Here is a 9,191-nt window from a genome sequence, read left to right as displayed (position 1 = left end):
CTCCTCCCACCCTTCGCTTGCATCTCCGAGTCTCTTTTCTCCCTGCTAACATATTCATATTTCCTGCTCCCCCATAATTTCATTTCACACATGGCATTGGCCGTGACTCTGTTCTGACCCTTGCTTCAGCAGATCACTGGTAAATCCATTCATCTTTGTACACCAGATCATGATCATAATCCACTGTGACCTAGCGATGCTACGTCAGGCCCCACCTCAAGACAGTATAAGACGGTGCACAAGGCACCCTGGCACAAGGGGTGGCAGCTGAGGCAGCAGAGGCAACGGCCAACAGCTTCCCTGGACAGGTGTGTGGCTGGCTAAGGGTTCAAAGGTCAAATATCATATTATACAATATGGCGGACAAGTGCCTAACAAATACCTTATCCAGAATGTGGGCTGGGTTGTCTCATAAATGATGGCACTTTTATCTTCCACACCCCTCTCCTTGCCTCTATAATTAGACTGTCCCAGAAGGTGTGCGGGTATTCACCCTCTGACTTAAAACTTCCAGAGATGAGGAAAGAAATACCAGTAGGTCCCACTGCCATAAATAATCCTAGATATGCACGCTGATGGCTACGCAACGACACACAGCGATCTCTGGGATCCGGCAAAACGACCTCTGGATTGCTGGATTGCAAGTGAAGAGTCCTGAGCCACTTGCATGACCATAAGAAAAACTGTTTAACCTTTCTGGGCCTTGATTTCTCCCTCGTAAAATTAGAATAACATCTTCTGTACATCCTTTACAGAATTATAATGAGGGGAAAAAAGAGGAAAGATTAGAAATTGCTTATAAAAGCATAAAGTCCTAAGTACATTTAAATTAAAGAAATTAACAATAACTTTAATTAAGTCAGAGAACAAAGTCTATACTCAGGCATAGGAAAAAAAAGAGAGACTAGAATTCACCAAAATAGTGAATTATCGCCAGTAGATAAGAGTAGTTATCTCTGGTTGGTAAGACATGAGTGATTTTCATTTCTCTTGTCGTCTAGAAACAGGGTCTCACTCCGTTGCCCAGGCTGGAGTGCAGTGGTGCAATCCTAGCTCACTGCAGCCTCAAATTCCTGGGCTCAGGAGATTTTCCTGTCTCTGCCTGCCAAGTAGCTAGGACTACAGGGAAGCACCACTCTGGCTAATTTTTTTTTTTTTGGGGGGTGGGCTCTCACTATATTCCCCATGTTGGTCTTGAACTCCTGGCCTCAGGTGATCCACCTGCCTCAGGCTCCCAAGGTGCTGGGATTACAGGTCAGAGCCGCCATGCTCAACCCTCTCAATGTCTTCATTCTACATTTTTACAGTTTTCTACAATAAACATACTAGTATGATAAACAGGGAAAAAAATAGTCTAAAAGAAAAATGTGTGATTCAGTGAGATCCCACTTTCTTCCTTGGCTACACTGGCTGCTTTCTGGACATTTTACTGTTCTTTTTCTAAGTGTTTCACTTAGAGGTTGGGCAAAGGAAATAAAAGAAGGTCAGCTTCAAACCAATCAATTTCTGTTGCATGTTAGCACTCCTTTGAAAGGATTCGATAGAAAGAGACAGCTGAAACCTCGTGGCTGGAATGAGGCTGAGACGGCATGTTTGCATTTCAACTACTCAGGCTGCCCCGGCTCCCTGCTACTAAGACTTAACTCTGCCATGCTGTTTCATCTCATTTGGGAACTGCATATGATGTTGTAGTGAAAATTACTTAAAAGAAAAAAAAATGTCTATAGATTCTTGAGTAAAGAGGTACGATGTAGCAGTTTTGTGCATATGTGATATTTAAAGTGGTATTGCATGCCTAGACCCAGGATATCAGCAATGGACCATCTGACTGTAATGACAACAAAAACATACACTTTTATCACTGAACTACATATTTCTTGAGTCCCTACCATGTGCTAAACAGAATATAATGATGACAAAGACAGACCCAGTCCCTCGCTACCTAACGCTGTGTCTAAACCTATGGGAGGCTCCCAACCAACCATTGCTGGATGAATATATGAGCATCTTGTGCTTCCAAAACTGTCCCTACAAATGAAGACAGGACAGTTCCTAAAGGAATTCAGAATCCCCAGCTGCCCAGAGGAAAAGGGGCAGGTAATCAGGAGTGGGCCAATTATACATGCCCCTTTCACCAACTCCACTGCCCCCAAAATATCTCTTCAGAATCTAATTAAAATCAAAGATCAAGGAGAGAAAGAAATGTCTCAAAAGCTGAACTGAGCATCAAAGACAGACAGAATATTAGATGATTCTAAGGAATCTCTCTCTATTCATTTGTTTTTGTGGAGTGATAATGTTATTTTGATTTTGCAAAAATTCTTATCATATACTGAAGCATTTAAGGATGAAATAACTTGAAGTCTGGTATTATTTTAAAATAACCTGGGAAGAGGGGGCAGGCAGTGGGAAAATTGGGCGTCCAGAACACAAGAGCTACAAGATCAGTGAGACCGGCCACGTACTGGTTATTGTGGAACCTGAGTGACAGAGACAGGCAGGCACCCTAGTGGGTCCCAGACTTGTCTGCATTGGAACCAGCCGGAGAGGTTCAAAACTTCTGATGCCTGCCTCCAGCTCCAGAGACTGTGATTTCAATTGTCTGGGAGGGTGGCTAGGCTTTGAAATTTTTAAAAGATTCCCCCAGTGATTCTAATATGCAAGAAACACTGGGTAACACTATTCTCTGTACTTCCGAGAGTATTTAATAATTTGCAGAATAAAAAATGGTTTTTTAATGCAATGGGGACAAAAGGGTGGTTAAGGTATAAGAGAAAGTCAAGGGACAACCCCTGCCCCCCACGTGGTCTGAGGGTGGAGGATTCGCCAGTTTCCCACTGAGTCCTTTGGTCCCAGACCCCTCTGCCAGCAGCTGTCTCCCCATCTCTTGGTTCCTGGCTCAGGGTGGAGCACACATTAGATGGCACAGCCACATCAACCCGCTGTCACCTACCAATGGCACCACCCTTGAGCCGCTAAAAGGAATCTCTGAGTGTGGCTCTTGGACCTGAGTTTTCCAGTGAATCTGGACTCCACAATGAAGCCTTCTCTCCTCCCTCCCTCTTCTACCCCATTCTGCCTCCCTCTCCTTCTTTTGTGACCATGAATTATCCACTTTTGCCTCCTACTAGGAAGGTGAGGCCAGGGCTTCCTAACAGCCCCATGATTGAGTTTAATCATACTTGGATAGAAAGATGTTTTTTTGTGTGTGTGTTTTTTTTTATCAACTCATTTCCAGCAGGACCTGCAAACTCCTCTCACCCAGCTTCCCACAGATCCCAGCAGACAGGCCTACCTCATAGCATAATGCTTTATTTTAACCAGAATGTCTCAATAATACGTTCCATGTTCTCAGCTGTGCTCACAGTGGGGATGTGATTTCCCTCCATGAAAACGCTATTATTATAGAACTCCAGGGTCCCCATCCTCCCAACAATAGTTCTCTATTATTTGTGGGGAAATGGTACCTTGGAGAGGGATTTGCATGTGGATCTTCGAAAGGAGCCAAGCATGGCTGGCAGTCAACGCCCTACAAACTTAACTTCAGCCAGCCTCCCCTGAAACTCACCAAACTCCCAGCTGTGGCCGGAACATCACTGCAAATGTGGAAAGACCCCGGAAAGGAAAGAGAAGACCCAGCAGACTGAATCCTAACATCACACCTGTGGTCCTTCCTTCTTCTAAGCAACCTGTGAGGCCCTCTCCACCCTCAAGAAGGGAAGGGATATGATAGCTACTGAGGATGCACACTTCTCTGGACACTTTATAGCAGAGGTTGCACAGGACTAGGAATGAAAGTCAACAAAGGAAGGAGGTTGAGTTGAGTGTACAATAGGGCGTGGTGGGGACTGTGGCCCATACCCTGGCTAAAGAAGGCAACCACTACATAGTTTCAGGCCATTGCTGCATGGGGAAACACTGACTGAGTGTGGCCAAGTCTATTTTTTTCCAGAGGAACTGGGTACCTGGAATTCCAAGTGCAATCTCTCCATTTTTACGTGATGGTAAATAATTCTGTTTATGGTGGCACACACTGCACACTCCAAGCCACAAATGTGTTTGGGCTGGACCCCCTGGACCCCAACCTGCTCCCTCAGCTTGAACTACCTGTCTCTCTCCACTCCTTCCCTGAACACCCACACTCTCTAGCCCTCCCTGCCTTTGCCCTGCTGCCCCCTGGGAACCCCATGCAAACCTGTCTCTCCTACTGAACTGAAAACATCCTTCAACATATTCAGCATGGGGGATGGTGTCTTCTCATCTTGGCATCCTCAGAACCTTCCTATGCCTGGCATATAAGCCTTGGACATACATGTGTTGGCTGAATAAGTGACTGAATGCATCCATCCACACTTCATTTACTCCTTATCCCAACCCCTTGATGTTGGTATTCTTATCCCCAGCACACGGAGGAGGGGACTGAGCCTTAGCCAGGATGGGGGACTTGTCCCGAATTCCACACCATGACCTGTAGGAGGCCGAACTGGAATTCCAGCCCGTGTCTGTCTAACCTGGAGCCCCTGCTCTTTGGGCTGCCTCCTAGCATGTCACTTTCTCCTTCCAGTCTTCAGGAGCCCTGAAACATTTCATACCTACTGAAAGGCGTAGTCCTAGCTTGAGATACAAACAGCATGCTAGAAACCCACGTAAAAGGTCCTCCGTTTTTCTTCCCGCTGTGTCTCCAAACGGCTCGCTGAGTTATTTACGGTCCCTTTGTTGGGTGGAGGCCTGAAGAGGGTCAGCAAATCCATATATTTTTTTAAATGCCCATTAAACATCCACCAGCAGGTGCAGGTTAACTGCAGCCATCTTCCTCCTAATCGCTTCGGAGTTTTCAAACAACACAAAACATCTCCTATTCTGCCTCTGACCTTTTAGTTATTTGAAAGAAAGTATCACCAAAACACTGCTCTCCCCTGAAAAAGACGGAAGATTTGTTAAGACTATTCCTCAACGCCCGTGCGCACGCTCAGGCTCCCGCGCCCTCTGACGGATGCCCTCCCAGCCGCCGAGAAAGGTGGCCCCGGCCACTCGCTCGAGGTGGGAGTGGGCGTCTGCTCAAACCCGTCCCCTGAGAGCAACGCACCCCTGCTCCCAGGAAGCTGACCTGCCAGCTCCAGCTCCAGCCCAGGCGTCAGCGGGACCCCCACGCCCTCCTCCAGGAACCCCACAAACCATGCACAAGCGCAGGGGCCCGGGTACCCTTCCTGCGGGCTGCCTGGGCCGCCGGCTGCGCGCGCCCTCGGCCGCCCAAATCCAAGTGCATGGCCTGCCACCTTGTGGACACGCCGGGTAAAACACCCGGTGGGCCGGCTCCAGGTGCCCTGCGCGCAGGTAACCGCTGCCCGCCCGCGAGAAAGGGCGGGGAGACGGGAACGCCGAGGAGAAGCAGCTGCATTCGGCTAAATTAGATAGAACCCACGAGGAGGATGTGGGGAGCACTTTTTCCGTATAATTAAGGCTTTACATCAGGGATGGTGAAAGTTTTAAATGCCCCCAATCCGAACCACAGATGCGTCTTTGCAAATGGCGTTGCCCAGAGCTTCTTAAACTTTGAAGAGTGCCCGAATCTCGCAGGCAGATTTTGAAACTGTAAATGTCCCCTGCACTCCAGTCTATTTACTCAGAATCTGTTACCAGATCTCGAATCTTTAGTTTTTAATTAATTTATTTTTTATTATGGTTAAAAAAATCCACATAACATAAAATTTACCTTCTTAACCATTTTCAAGTGTACAGTTCAGTAGGGTTAAGTATATTCACGTCACTGTGAAGCAGACTTCCAGAACTTTTCCATCCTGCAAAACTGAAACAACTGCCCTTCCTGCTACCCCAGACCCCAATAACCACCATTTCTACTAATATTATATGCTCTGTTTCTAGGAGTTTGACTACTCTCAGTACCTCATATAATCATGCAATATTGTCTCTGTGTGACCAGCTTAATTCACTTGGTATAATGTCCTCAAGGCTCATCCATGCTGTCGTATGTGACAGGACTTCCTTTTTATGGCTGAATAGTAGTCTACTGTGTGTGCACAGCACATTTTGTTTATCCATTCATCTGCCGTGGCCTTTGGGTTGCTCCCACCTCTGAGCTTTTGTCAACAGTGCTGCTGTGAACATAGATGTGTAAATATCTCTTTGAGATCCTGCCTCAATTCTTTTGTATACAGACCCAGAAGGGGGATTGCTGGATCATATGGAATTCTACCTGTTATCTTGAGTATGAACAGGCTCCAAGGTGACTCTGATACACCGCAGCACCAATGATGATGTGGTTCCCCCCCCTCGCCCCTCAGGTGACAAAACCAGGCCTGAGGGATGTCGTGTGAAGGTGTCACTGAAGAGGTTCTGCTCCATCCCAGCCTATCTAAGTAGTTCCAATTTCTCAACCTGCTAATACCCGAGAGGAGATAGACAATAAATAAGCAAACAAAATCATTTCCAACAGTGACTAGTGCTGTGACAAAAGCAAGCCAGGTTGTACGGCAGAGTGACCTGGAGTGGGGCTCCAATGACAAGGACATTAGCACTGACTGTGTCCTAGGCATCATCCTAAGGGCTTTGCACACATTAACTTGTATTATCTGCACAATAACCGTATGACATAAGGCTACCATGATCCCCATTCAAGCTGAGCAAGAGGAGACACAGAGTGGTTAAGTACTTGGTAAATATTACACAGCCCACGGTAGAGCCCAGAACGGAAGCCAGGCAGTGGAGCCAGCTTGGGGAAGGTGACTTCTCACCTGAGACCTGAATGACGAGGAAAAGTCTGCCATGCACTGTTCTGGGGCAGAGCATTCCCAGGCGGCAAATGCAAAGCGGCAGGAACAGGCTTTCAGAAACTGAAAGACCACAGTCACTGAAGCAGCAGGGGAAGTCAGAGGGCAAGAGGAGAGCACCCAGGAAGGCAAGGGCAGATCCTGAAATATATCACTGGCCAGAATGAGGAGGTTGGATTTTATTCTACCGCCTCTCAGAAGCCAGGGGAGAGTGTTGAGCAGGGCAGAGATTTCAGCTTTTGCTTTCCTCCTGCTGGCCTTGCCCTGTGATAAATATTAAGCGTGGCTGCAACGAGAAACTGAAGTCTGGTGGGGACCCAAAGTGCGCAGGTCTCTGAGTTTCTGCATTCCTGCATGGAGTATGTTGCATTAATATTCCAAGCAAACCTGGACTCTCTGAGGCTAGAGAATCACATCCATTTCTGTACTCACCGGCCTTCCACACGGAGGCCAGCTCTCCTCGGCAGCCAGCACTCAGCTGACGACCTGCAGCCACCGTGGCCACATACCCTGTCATTTGCTTTCACCTCACCGCGCTATTATCGCCGCCGATGGCCCTGGGAACAGCACTTGATCTTTCTAGAGTTCTGATTTCCCACCACAGAGGGACAAGGCTACCTGCCCCCCACTCCGGGAGATCCGTGAAGACCTGTAATTGTTGCGGGCGGGTTCGCAAGCGTGAGTCAGAAATGCAAGCCCAGTTAAGAGGCAACCCAGCAAATAGACGTGCTCGTATTTTTACCATGAAATATCACTTACATCTGCATAAACCGGAGAAGATTAAAAGAGCTCTTCTGCATGAAGCATTGCCCTCCTCAAAGGCATTGCTATTATCACAAGCCTGTGTTCCCGAGGCGGGAGGATTTGTAAGGAACCGCTTGTCACTGAAGCCTTCCTGGTGTAACAGGCTTTGCCTTTTATCTTGACCAATTCACCTCATCACAGAAGCTACCAAGTCCTCTGCTACACTGAACATTTTTTAATGGTGAGAGGGGCGACTCAGTACAGTGTCACATCCCAACAGCATTGATGTCCTTGTAGGGAATTGTCTCTGCCCCCACTGGATGCTGTCCTTGTGGCACAGTAAATCCAGGTGCCTGCCCTCCCGTGGTGGGAGCTTGGGGGGGGGGTGTCCCCAGGAGGCTCCTTCTGCTCGGTCCTGCCTCTCCCCAACTGGGCACCGCAGCCGTGGGACCTTGACTCAGCCAGTCGAATACTAGCTTCCCTGAAATATTGAATCTTGACACAAGACTGGCAAGAAATTAGGATCCACGAATATTCCATGGGGCCCTGGAGAGATCAGTGAGCAGAGCCTGCTACATGGACTTTCTGGAGCAATCTGGAGCCCACCTGCTCCAGGCATAGTTCTTCAGCTGCCACTTCAATCTGGTAACCCCGTGACCTCCTTAAAGGAAAATGAGTCCCATTTTGCCAGATCACCAAAGTTTCTGTTACTTGCAACTCAGAGACTCGACCAGATACAATGAACTTTCCAGGATCACAGTTAGGTATCAAAAAGCATCCAGTATCTTTTGAGAGTTAACATTCATCTGCTACCAAACACACACTGACAAAAAACAAACAAAAAAACGACAAAAAGTTTTTTTTCCCTCTCACACTGAAGAAGCACAGAAGTGGGGAGTAGAGGGCAGGCGTGGTGGTCCAGGACTACCCAGGCCCCTCCTAGCCTTCTGCCCCTCCATCTTCACCCCTACTTCCTTCCATGAGGCCTCCTATGATGCAAGATTGGCACCGAGACTGTAGACATCCGAGCCAGGTTCCACCAGACCGAGGGATGGGGGTGAAGAAAGGTCTCCCACCAGCCAGCTGAGCCCCCTTGACAGGACCGTGCCCGAAGGGACTCACTGACAAGCCCAACCTCAAAGAAAGCTAGCAAATTTAGGTTTCTTTATAAAAAGTTGGGCATCTTGGAAAATGCAAAGAAAGAAAAGATTTTAAGTGCTCTCACTGCAAAAAAAAAAAAAAAAAAAAAGGTAAGTCAGGTAATTAGCTTGATTTAGCCATTCTATGATGCATATGTATTTCAAAACATGTCGTACATGATAAAAAATATGCAATTTTTAGTTGCCAATTAAAAATAAATACCAATGTTTAAAAATAAGAAATTAAAAGATTAGAAAGAAATGAAAGTTGGGCAAATTGCCGTATTCAAATATACAGTGATCCTTAAAAAGGAGAAAATGGGCACTGAGCAGGCAGCTAGCAATCCCTTTCACGGATTGCTTCCTCACCCACTGCTGAAGAAAGGCATTCTGGGGAGCCTCACCCGTCTTTTCCAGTGTCTTCTCCTCAGCCCTTCTTGGTCAAGCCTGCCTGAAAGGATCCCCTAGTCTAAGCTCTGGTGATGAGGAAAACCACAAGAAATGTTCCGTTCCCATAGAT

The sequence above is a fragment of the Microcebus murinus genome, chromosome 8 (genome assembly GCF_040939455.1).
Source record: "Microcebus murinus isolate Inina chromosome 8, M.murinus_Inina_mat1.0, whole genome shotgun sequence".
NCBI classification, from domain to species: domain Eukaryota; kingdom Metazoa; phylum Chordata; class Mammalia; order Primates; family Cheirogaleidae; genus Microcebus; species Microcebus murinus.
This window is presented reverse-complemented; position numbering follows the sequence as displayed.